This window comes from Balaenoptera borealis (assembly GCF_965194805.1).
Source record: "Balaenoptera borealis genome assembly, chromosome: 16".
NCBI classification, from domain to species: domain Eukaryota; kingdom Metazoa; phylum Chordata; class Mammalia; order Artiodactyla; family Balaenopteridae; genus Balaenoptera; species Balaenoptera borealis.
In genome coordinates this window covers 70,290,854-70,303,773 of record NC_138872.1, presented here as the reverse complement: position 1 = coordinate 70,303,773, position 12,920 = coordinate 70,290,854, and the positions used below count along the sequence as shown (strand labels likewise).

The following is a 12,920-nucleotide window of genomic DNA, read 5'->3' as shown; positions in this document are numbered from 1 at the left end:
ATGGACAAGGTGAGATATATCCCACAGTGTTATGTGGACATACAGCAATTCCTTCATAGTTATGAGTTTTCTAGGACAATCTTCCAAATCCAATATTCGCTGATAGTGGTAGGAAGACTATTCCTACTATAATCCGGCCACTTTCCTAAGTGTCTGTATAAAAATTATTTCCTTTAATCTTCACAATAACCTAGAAGGGTAGGTACTAATACTAGACATATTTTACCCATGAGGACACTGAAACTAAGATGTTTGTTTAAAACGAAGAAGCTATAAAGTGGTAGAGGCTGAACTAAACTAGATAACATTTGGACCCAAATTCTTTGGTCTAAATCATGCTAAACTGTCTCTTTGAGTTTCATATGATTGTATTTAAACATAAGAATCTGAGTTCAAAAGTTTCCATTTACTCCTCTTTTTTTTTTTCCAAAGGAATAGACGCACCCACCCTCCTCTCTTTTGAATGTCTTACTTTAAGCACTAGCTATACATTTCATAGAGCACGAAGTGATGAATTTTGGTGTATGATTCTACTCATGTTCCCTCTGTCTTTGATGGTAATTCTGAGATATAATGTGAAAGGCAGACTGAGAGAGGCCTCCTGGGATTTCTTCTAACAATCTATTAATAAAGCTATTATTATGAATAATAAATTTCTCTTTATTAGCTTTTCATTTGCCAAAAAACTTTTTGCCTTATTTAGAAGATTTAAAAAGTAGGTTTTTATCCCCCTAAGTAATTGCTTTTATTTCTAAGAATTTAATCTAAGAAATATCCAGACGAGTGTTTTATGGTGTCATTTTCAGTTGTCCAGCATCCATTCCCTTTTTTCTGATTGAAGCCCTTGGATTTTTCTTTGGGAAATGATTCTTTCTCTTTGTGATTTTGGAAGGACTGTAAATAAAGATGCCATGCGTTCTCTTGGCCAAATAGTGGACATGGAACAAGGTAAACCTTATGGACCCTCGTACCCAGACTTCAGTGGAGGTGACTCAAGGTCAGAAAATAGTTGAAGTTGATTCATGTCCATGGTAGTGACCTCAATAGACTTTCCATTAGTTTCTGGTACTTGGGTCTTCAGAGCTTCCCAGATACATCTCCTTTCTGATGTCTAGTCATTTAGTTTGTGATTCAGTTTTGTAACTTACCTCAATCATTCCAGTAAATTCTTTCTCCCTTCAAGCTAGCCATGATTGACTTCTGTTCCTTAAAACTGAAGGATCCTGATTGAACTATTATCCAAAAGTGTATTACAAGACACTTATCATTGTATTGTTCATAATAGTGAAAAAAGAGGAAATGTCTACAACATGAGAATAGTTTAAATAAATAAGGATTTATTCAAATAATGAAGTGTTCTACAACTATTCAAATTGGTGATGTAGTTTTATAATTACTGACTTGAAAAATGTTTGCAACATATTGTTAAGTGAAAAAGCAAGTTACAGAACAGTATTTATAATATGATTCATTATGCAATATCATTATACACCAACCTATTAATAGTGATCACTCCTGGGTAGTGGGGTTATGAATGTTGTATTGCTTCACTGTATTTGCTAATTTTTCTTCAATGTATTTGCAACTCTCAAGAGAAAAAATGTATTATTTTAATTTATGCTCATGAACAAATACATTTTTCTGGAGGAATTTTTAAGCTACATATCTAAGAAATAAAAATGAGAATCCCAAATATACTATTCCTAAGCGTTTCAATAAAGCACTACAGTTTTTCATGGGACAGATTTCTGCTCCATGTTTTTTGCAGCCTAAGTGATGGGCCAAATCAAAAACAATGAAAAGAACTTGAGAGAAAAGTATCAATGGCTTCAAGAAGGGAAAGAAACTACTGGTCAGCTTTATCACAAATCATAGTATGATTAGTTATACTTTAAAAACGAGTCAGAGTTGTATAGTGGGAAAATCACTGAACTGGAGTCAAAAGAAATGGGTTTTACCCCAGATCTGTCACTAACTAGCTCCATATCATTGGGCAAGTCACTTAACCTTTTGGTCCTGCTCATACATAAAATGAGAGGCAGAAATAGATTATCTCTCTAGAGTCTAAGATTCCTCAATTTATAAAAGGGTATAGAAACTCATTTCTGTGTTCAACCTGTTGCATTATTTGTCTAGCATCTCCTCTGGTCATGGCACCTGTTGTTGAAGTGGGAAGCCAATCTCAAACCATCAGGTGTTTAATAAATCAGACATAGTAAGCTTGTTCTGTCTAATGGAGAGTCAGTGGTTGGTTCAGATATCACTGTGTGCACCAGGGACATTTCCAGGATGGATTGGGAAAGAGGCACTTTCTTTCTACTAGAATGGATTAAAATTGCAAGATAGTTTCCCTTGAAGTCATCTTTGCCACCAGAAGAGGAGACCACGGATGAAAATTATACCCATAGAGAGGAAAGTAAGTCAATATGAGAAGAAAGAGAAAACCCTAATATTATCATTTGAACAACTGAATCCAGCCATTCCTGAAATCATTATGATAGCTAATCAATTAACTTCCCTTTTAGAAAGCTTAAGCCCGTTTAAATTGGGTTGCTGTGATGGTTAATTTTTTATGCCAACTTGACTGGGCTAAGGGATGCCTTGATAGCTGGTAAAACATTATTTCTGGGTGTGTCTGTGAGGGTGTCTCCAGAAGAGATTCCCATTTGAATTGGTGAACTGAGTAAAGCAGATTGCCCTCCCAATGTGGGTGGGCAATATCCAATTCACTGAGCGCCCAAATAGAATAAAACGTGGAGGAAGGGTGAAGTTGCTCTCTCTCTCTGCTTGAGTTGAGACATCCATCTTCTCTTCTCCTGCCCTGGGACAGTGGTGTTCCTGGTTTCAGATTCAGATGGAGACTTACATCACCAGTCCTAGCCTCTGCCTCCCCTCGCCTCCCTCCCATTCCAGGCCTTACACCATGAGCTTTCCTGGATCTCCAGCTTGCAAATGGCAGATCATGGGACTTCTCAGACTCCATAACCACGTGAGCCAATTCCTGTCATTAACTAATTAATTAATTAATTATCCTATTGGTTCCATTTCTCTGGAGAACCCTGATACCTTTGCCATTGCTATAAATCAAAAGGGTCCTATCTCATACTATCTCTTTCTAGGTTGATAAACTTCTTCATGGAGTAAAACTGCATAACATTTATTCTAAAAGCCAAATCTATAACAACAAACCTACCTGCATAGGGAGTCACAAATTTCATCCTCATTGTCACAAAACTCTGGGAAGGTAGTTATTATTATCTTCATTTTAAGGACAAGGAATGTGAGGGTTTTTTTTTTTAATATAAATTTATTTATTTATTTATTTTTGGCTGCGTTGGGTCTCCGTTGCTGCGCGAGGGCTTTCTCTAGTTGCGGTGAGCAGGGGCTACTCTTCGTTACGGTGCGCACTGCAGTGGTTTCTCGTTGCAGGGCACAGGCTCTAGGCATGTGGGCTTCAGTAGTTGTGGCACGTGGGCTCAGTAGCTGTGGCTCGTAGGCTCTAGAGCACAGGCTCAGTAGTTGTGGCGCACTGGCTTTGTTGTTCCGCAGCATGTGGGATCTTCCCGGACCAGGGCTTGAACCTGTGTCCCCTGCATTGGCAGGCAGATTCTTAACCACTGTGCTACCAGGGAAGTCCCTTCCTCTCCATTTTACATAAGAGAGATAAACTTCCATTTTTTAAGCTACTTTTTTTAGTCTCTCTCACTTGCTGCCAAACCTAATTCAAAGTGATCCTGTTTATTTTTTAATTTATTTTAATTAATTTATTTATTTTTGGCTGTGTTGGGTCTTCGTTTCTGACCAAGGGCTTTCTTTAGTTGCGGCAAGTGGGGGCCACTCTTCATTGCGGTGCGCGGGCCTCTCACTATCGCGGCCTCTCTTGTTGCGGAGCACAGGCTCCAGACGCACAGGCTCAGTAGTTGTGGCTCACGGGCCTAGTTGCTCTGCAGCATGTGGGATCTTCCCGGACCAGGGCTTGAACCCGTGTCCCCTGCATTGGCAGGCAGATTCTCAACCACTGCGCCACCAGGGAAGCCCGATCCTGTTTATTTGATGGAACTATTGACATATCATAGAACTGTAAGATTTTAGAGCTGGAAGGAAGTTTTCAGGGCCTTAAGTCCTATATTCACATTTCAGAGATGGGGACCTTAAGTCTTTAAAAGAGGGGACTGTTCTTTTAAAGATGAATCAATAATCATTTTAGTTATCTCTTTGCTTGATATGATAAATGCCCTTACATTTTAATCCAATGGCATAAATTCCTTGGCACTCAAACTTCTCTGATTGTTTAGCCAGTTTGATTTCAATTTTCTTAAGGAATCAATAGGAATAATTGAAAAATAAAACATGAGCTTTGATTTCATATATTCATGAATTTGGATCCCAATTGTATCCAATTTTTGACTCCAGAACTTCCTGGTCCTTACTCAGTTCAATTACTTGTACATTTCAGTTGATAACACCTACTTTATAAAATTTTAAGAAGATGATATAATGAATTGATGTCTACGAAACACCAGTGTCAAATTCATAGCAGGAGCTCAATCAATATAATTTTTTTTTTTAACATCTTTATTGAAGTATAATTGCCTTACAATGGTGTGTTAGCTTCTGCTTTATAACAAAGTTAATCAGTTATACATATACAATATGTTCCCATATCTCTTCCCTCTTGCATCTCCCTCCCTCCCACCCTCCCCATCCCACCCCTCTAGGTGGTCACAAAGCACCGAGCTGATCTCTCTGTGCTATGCGGCTGCTTCCCACTAGCTATCTATTTTACATTTGGTAGTGTATATATGTCCATGACACTCTCTCACCCTGTCACATCTCACCCCACCCCCTCCCCATATCCTCAAGTCCATTCTCTAGTAGGTCTGTGTCTTTATTCCCGTCTTGCCACTAGGTTCTTCATGGCCTTTTTTTTTTTTTTCCTTAGATTCCGTATATATGTGTTAGCATACTGTATTTGTTTTTCTCTTTCTGACTTACTTCACTCTGTATGACAGACTCTAACTCCATCCACCTCATTACAAATACCTCCATTTCATTTCTTTTTATGGCTGAGTAATATTCCATTGTATATATGTGCCACATCTTCTTTATCCATTCATCTGTCGATGGACATTTAGGTTGCTTCCATGTCCTGGCTATTGTAAATAGAGTTGCAATGAACATTTTGGTACATGACTCTTTTTGAACTATGGTTTTCTCAGGGTATATGCCCAGTAGTGGGATTGCTGGATCGTATGGTAGTTCTATTTGTAGTTTTTTAAGGAACCTCCATACTGTTCTCCATAGTGGCTGTATCAATTTACATTCCCACCAACAGTGCAAGAGAGTTCCCTTTCCTCCACACCCTCTCCAGCATTTATTGTTTCTAGATTTTTTGATGATGGCCATTCTGACCGGTGTGAGATGATATCTCATTGTAGTTTTGATTTGCATTTCTCTAATGATTAATGATGTTGAGCATTCTTTCATGTGTCTGTAGGCCATCTGTATATCTTCTTTGGAGAAATGTCTATTTAGGTCTTCTGCCCATTTTTGGATTGGGTTGTTCGTTTTTTTGTTATTGAGCTGCATGAGCTGCTTGTAAATTTTGGAGATTAATCCTTTGTCAGTTGCTTCATTTGCAAATATTTTCTCCCATTCTGATGGTTGTCTTTTGGTCTTGTTTATGGTTTCCTTTGCTGTGCAAAAGCTTTTAAGTTTCATTAGGTCCCATTTGTTTATTTGTGTTCTTATTTCCATTTCTCTGGGAGCTGGGTCAAAAAGAATCTTGCTGTGATGTTGTCATAGAGTGTTCTGCCTATGTTTTCTTCTAAGAGTTTGATAGTGTCTGGTCTTGCACTTAGGTCTTTAATCCATTTTGAGTTTATTTTTGTGCATGGTGTCAGGGAGTGTTCTAATTTCATACTTTTACATGTATCTGTCCAATTTTCCCAGCACCACTTATTGAAGAGGCTGTCTTTTCTCCACTGTATATGCTTGCCTCCTTTATCAAAGATAAGGTGACCATATGTGCGTGGGTTTATCTCTGGGCTTTCTATCCTGTTCCATTGATCTATATTTCTGTTTTTGTGCCAGTACCAAACTGTCTTGATTACTGTAGCTTTGTAATATAGTCTGAAGTCAGGGAGCCTGATTCCCCCAGCTCCATTTTTCGTTCTCAAGATTGCTTTGGCTATTCGGGGTCTTTTGTGTTTCCATACAAATTGTGAAATTTTTTGTTCTAGTTCTGTGAAAAATGCCAGTGGTAGTTTGATAGGGATTGCATTGAATCTGTAGATTGCTTTGGGTAGTAGAGTCATTTTCACAATGTTGATTCTTCCAATCCAGGAACATGGTATATCCAATCAATATAATTTTATTCTTTCATATGGGGAACACAGCTTCACTCCACAGTTTGGAGAGTGTGGTATGATGTAATAAATATTTATTTGGACACAACCTGGGTTTTATTCTATTACATCATCCACTGAGTATTTGAGTTTTAACAATACTTAACTTATTAGACCCTTATTTTTCAAGATGCAAAATTAGTTTCATTGTATATCATATAGGTGGTGACAATGATTAGATATAATTTGTCCAAAGACTCTGATATATAGTAGGTGTTCACTAAATAGAAGCTATTATTAATGTTGTGGTTCCATTGCTACTCCCAGCAACATACATATCTTAATATAACAGAAGTTTCTCTGGATTCACTGCAGTAATGAGAGGAAGACTAAGAATAGTCTGACTTTGGGGTCTTCAAAAATTTTTATTATTCTTACTGAAAGACATGATGGGATAACTCAAGTCCTTTTTAAGTACATTTAGAGGCACATTTAGAAAAAATGATAAATAATTTAAATTAACTTGCCTTTTTTGGTTATAAATGAGGGAAACCCCAATGAACACTGACGTGAGCACCACACACCCCAAAATGTATTGTCTACATAATTGAGAAGCCTCAGCCGTGGTTCAATCTACATATTTAATCTGCACATCATCATGATGCCATTATGCACATGCTCTCTCCTGCCCTCCTCCTAGTCATAGCTCTGCCTTCATCTACTTCAGCTTTTTTACTAGTTGAGTTATCCCCACAAGATGGCAAAGATGTCCACCAGTAGCTATAAGCTTACATCCTATCAGCTTAGCCACCTATGAAAAAGAGAATGTCACTTTCCCAAGAGTGTTTGAAAATTAAATTAGTAGAGAAGAAGTAGATTATGAAGGGCTTTGTGTGCATATCAAGGATTTTTGGCTTCATCATGAAAGCCATAGGGAACCATTGAAAATTTCCAAGTTGGAAATAGTCTCTCTCCATAATAGACAATGTAAGAGGGTAGCAAGAGTAAAAGCATGGAGATGAGTTGGAAAGTAGTTGCAGAAATTCAGGTGGGTCATTAGATCATGAACTATAATGATGGCAACAGAGACAGAGAGGAGAATTCTGAATCAAGAAATAGTTTTGAGGTCAAATTGATAGGATATGGCTACTTCTATGGGGAGGAGAAGTAGAAAGAGTGAATCAGGGTATTTCTAAGTTGAGCAAATTAGATCTTAGTGGAGTTACTTGAAACTGGTAATCTAAGAAGAATGTCGGTAGGAGGAAGTGAGGAGTTCAATGGACAATTTGAGTATGACCTGTCTCCACAAGTAGAGATGTTCATAATTGGGAATATGTCCAGAGCATTGTAGAAATATGGAGACCAGAGATACAGTGTGAAAAAGAATTGAGGACAATTCTCAGAGTCACACTTCAAGTGGATAATTGACAAATTAGAACAAATTCGGGGAAGGAAGCCATGATGATGAGGTGCCTGAGAGCTATTATCAGGTGGCCAGGTATTTTATCTATCTGTTTTTTATTATTATGGTGAATAATTAAAGTATTTCAATGAGTGCAGGACTTTCTCAGCAGTACTAAACACTCAATGAAAGGAAATTGTTATTAAGAATCAAAGAAGGAAAGAGTTGCTTGGCTCTAAAAAACAAATAATATGGCAGCTGGTAAAGGATCAAGTGATACACTAATGCATGTATATGTATATCAAATCATCCTGTTGTACACCTTAAATATATTATAATTTTGTCAATTATACTTCAATAAAGCTGGAGAATTATCTTAAAAGTCATTAAAACTATTTCCAAGGGATAGAAAAATAAATTTTCTGCCTACTGAAGAAGGGCACCCTGAGAACACTCCCCACGACTTAAATAACCCTGCTCATGCCCTTTGGGATTTTGTAGAAACACATTTCAAAGGTAAAAGAAAAGCAATATCTAACAATGTGCATTAGACCCAGAGAAAATTGAAAAATATAATGTCATTTGTCCTCTATTTGCAACTGAATACCTTCTGCATAAGCCTAGTGAGGCTTGTCAGGCTAATGAAATTTGGGACTTGATCGCATTTCTATAGAAAATGAATCAGAGATTAGACTCACAGAAATTTTAGTACTGGGAAATGCCTTAGAGATATTTGGTACAACCCACTTACTTTATAAGTGTGAAAGTGAAACCCAGAGAAATCAAATGACATCCTCAAACCCTCGAAGCTAGTTTTAGTAAAAGAGTAACTGCTAGAACCAAGTCAACTTGGAGATGTCTTTCTCTTTCACTCTGTAGAAAATACACCGCTGCTCTTGGTGCCAATCCACAGGAATGGGTTACCCTTCCAATGAGGGTCACACACGAAAAAGGAGATAATGATTTGATCTATTTGTAAAGGGTTAGCCTTCCTTTTCTCAGTTTGCAGAGAAATATGAAGCATTCAAGTTTTCTCTAAAAATCAGTACTAGGAAACACACTCTTTTCGTAAGCAAGCATTTAAGAACTTGTTTGGGCCCCTGAGAAAGGCAGAGACCAAAAAGAGAAGACAGAAAATCAGAGAAAGAAAAAGATACATGTTAGGATGTAATAAGGAATAGGAAAGGTAGAAGAGGAAGAGGGGGAAAAGTAAGAAAAGAAGTAGAAAAGAGCAAAGAGAAGAAGAGAGGAAGTAATAGGGAGAAAAAGGGGAAAACTCAAACGGAAACCATTGATCCCGATATTAGGAAGAAAGTGAACAGATAAGGTGACGCATACTCCAGAATCAGAGAAAGAGCTCATTGGTGTACAAGATGCACTTACTGGATCCTGTAATATTGTATTAAGAGTTATTGCTTGCTGTTGGTGGGAATGTAAATTGATACAGCCACTATGGAGAACAGTATGGAGGTTCCTTAAAAAACTACAAATAGAACTACCATACGACCCAGCAATCCCACTACTGGGCATATACCCTGAGAAAACCATAGTTCAAAAAGAGTCATGTACCAAAATGTTCATTGCAACTCTATTTACAATAGCCAGGACATGGAAGCAACCTAAATGTCCATCGACAGATGAATGGATAAAGAAGATGTGGCACATATATACAATGGAATATTACTCAGCCATAAAAAGAAATGAAATGGAGGTATTTGTAATGAGGTGGATGGAGTTAGAGTCTGTCATACAGAGTGAAGTAAGTCAGAAAGAGAAAAACAAATACAGTATGCTAACAAATATATACAGAATCTAAGGAAAAAAAAAAAAAAAGGCCATGAAGAACCTAGTGGCAAGACGGGAATAAAGACACAGACCTACTAGAGAATGGACTTGAGGATATGGGGAGGGGGTGGGGTGAGATGTGACAGGGTAAGAGAGTGTCATGGACATATATACACTACCAAATGTAAAATAGATAGCTAGTGGGAAGCAGCCGCATAGCACAGGGAGATCAGCTCGGTGCTTTGTGACCACCTAGAGGGGTGGGATGGGGAGGGTGGGAGGGAGGGAGATGCAAGAGGGAAGAGATATGGGAACATATTGTATATGTATAACTGATTCACTTTGTTATAAAGCAGAAGCTAACACACCATTGTAAGGCAATTATACTTCAATAAAGATGTTTAAAAAAAAAAAAAAAGAGTTATTGCTTGGCCATACACCTGGGGAAATGACATTAGAGAAAATCATGGCCAGTTAACACTATCCTTTGGACGGTATTTTCTATTTATCATTAAGAACAACAGTATCTACCATTTTTAAAGCTCCTACTGTGTACCAGATGCTCTACAAGGGTCAGTGCTAACCTTCAGAACATGTGAGTATTATCATGTTTCCTGACAGAAAGAGAAGGTCTTGAGAAGTAACTTGCCCAAGTTCACCAGAAATCAACTTTCTTCTTTTCATTTAAAAGTGTTGTTATATGAGGAATAAGGTTAGTTTCTCCCCAAATAAATCAAGAAGATTTTACAAGTTATAAAGTAAGAACTTTGATTTTAGAAATCCTTTTGTTCAGTAATTCAGCACCAAAAACAATTCTCAGAACATTTTGAGCATTCAAACCACATTTGTCGAATGAATAAGTAAGTGGACAGATGGGTGGATCCACCAGTATTTGTTGAGAATTATGCCTCCCATACTGGACACTGAAGATACAGAGGTGACTAGATACATAAGCAATTATAAGATATTCTGATGAAAGTTGAGGCTGTAATTAGAAAACCCAAGTAAACCAAACAAAGATGCAATTTCTAGGGTCCTAGACCCTGAATTTTAATTTCTTGGAGGTGGGAGGATTAGTCATCTGTAGTGTAAAAATTTCCCCAGGTGACTCTTATACACATTATTGTTGAGAACCACCATTAGGTTCAGGGTTTCTTAAATTTGCCCAAAGGTAATATCCCCGATGGATAAGCATACAAGTCCAGGGTCCCAGCCCAGACCAAGGCAATCAGAATATCTTGGGTTACTGTCTGTGTCTTCCTTTGCTGGTCAGCTAGGGCTTGCTGGATATTTGATAAATTGCAGAAAACCAATGACAAAACTGTAGGGGTGAGTATTGCCCAGTGTACTGAGGACAGCCCTGGTTGCGATTTTCTTCTTCGAGATGATCCCTGAACAAGAATTCCTAATGTAATTACCGTAATCATTAATTAGAAACTTTCTCTCTGCAGGGCACTGGGCTTAGATCATTCATTCAAACAGCATCTCATTACATTCTCACCACAACAAGAGGAGGTCAACATTCTCAGCATTCTCTTGTTAGAAATGGGAAAAGTGAGGCTCCAAGAGCTTAAGAAACATGTCCAAGGTCACCCAGCTAGGTCTGAGAGAGCCAGAATTCAAATCCAGGTCTGACTAGCTGGAACTCTCCATCAGCAATTACTATAATCCTTTATCAACCACATTTTTGTTTATTCTGCTCCCAGCCTCTCACTTGCCTGGATTTCCAAATTTTCCCTGGTTGCCGTATAACAAGCCTCCCCAGGAAACTTTTTCCCCCAGGCTAACTGTGACCTTTAGCTCCTGATAAGATGTGCTAAGGTATCTCTGCTTTGGGGTGAAGCTAGACTAACAGCGGAAATTGGGAGGTTAATTAGGAAGTTGTAGGATCATAGGTAAGTTTTGTAACTGCAGACAGGCCCTCGGTTATTTAATCTGTCAAATAGGGATATTGAAGTATACCTTGCTAGGCTGTTGTGGGAATGAACCAAATAACATAAATAAAGAAACTTGCACATGTCCGTCAGGACTCTGACAGATATTAATTCCCTCCCCTTCTCCGACTGCTGGAGCTGAACTTTGCACTAAATCTGAGTGGCAGAAAGTTCTGTTGTCACCAGGAATTAGCTTGTGAGTGCAAGAAGACTCATGCTCATAGGATGCTTTCAGATCTATTTTAAGGGCATTAAAGACAATGACCTTCCTCTCATCCATCTATATCCCTGCCCCCATCACAGTGCCTGGGGCTGTGTCTGGCATATAACAAGTATCAAATGAATATTTGAATGAAAGACTTTCCGATGAAAACATGGCAAGCCTGGTCACATTCACCATCTATCTTAAGTCTCCTTGCAAGTGTGGAGAGTTTAGCCTAGAGGTTTAAAGCATGGAGGCTAGAATCAGACCACTTGGGATTAAACCCTTTCTCCTCCACTTACTATCTGTGTGACCTGGAGGAAGTTACATAACGCCTCTGTGTCTCAGTTTCCTCATCTGTAAAATGGGGATGAGATACCAACATCATAGTGTTGTCATGACAACATATTGAATTAATATATATAAAGTGTTTAGAACAGTGCCTGGCAGGTGGTACATGTGATAAAAAGGCAGTTATTATCATTATTGTAATCATCCCATCTTATGGATGAGACAGCGAAGGCTCAAATGATTTGTCTGCAGTCATAAAGTAGCTCTGTGGCATGACTGCTGTCTTGGACATCTAGCCATAGGCTCTGACCATTAATGTGGGCTTCTCAAGTTTTCCCTTGGGATTGGAGAAGTGCTGCGGAGGGTGGAAGGCAGGAAAGGAAAGCAAAAGTCAAGCATTTTCCAGAAAGGATCAGCTTACCCCTTATCCCTGGGGAGCTTATAGCTCTCCCCATCTTCCTCGACCTCCTACCCCCATACGTACATTTCAAGCTGCTATTCTCATAGTCTGCAAGCAACGGGATGCCAGACACCCATTGAAAGAAATGCCCTGCGCTAGGCACCCATGGTCTCAACACAGCTTTATTAAAAACTAAGTCGCAAATTATAACACTCACTGGGGAAGACTTGCTTTCCTCCCAATTACAGTTAATAGAAGAAAATTAATGTAGCAATTAATGTGGCTGTTCTTACAGCCCAATGTAATATGTGCAGGGACACGGCTCCCATTATAACCACAGCCTGATGACAGAACCAGGGCCCGGAGCTTAGCAAAGTTTTGCTTTCCCTGTGTTTAAACTCTCAGGTCATAACTTACTTAAGAAACACACAAAAGAAGAGATTATTTAACATTTTAGAGGTTCCCATGAGCCATAAATCATTTTCACACATGCCATATTTGTTGAAAAGGACAGAATACATTCAATTTTACAGTATATTAAACTTCATCTAATTTGAAC

The 12,920-nt window shown here is 38.5% G+C and overlaps 1 long non-coding RNA gene across 1 annotated transcript in view; it reads left to right on the top strand.

The window, feature by feature from the left end:
• The first annotated feature begins 9,170 nt into the window (after nucleotides 1–9,170).
• LOC309614382 overlaps nucleotides 9,171–12,920 on the top strand; it is a 61,833-nt gene continuing 58,083 nt past the window's right edge. Inside the window, exon 1 of the long non-coding RNA XR_014236141.1 lies at nucleotides 9,171–9,954. This is a non-coding gene — a long non-coding RNA (uncharacterized lncRNA). The remainder of the gene's footprint in view (nucleotides 9,955–12,920) is intronic.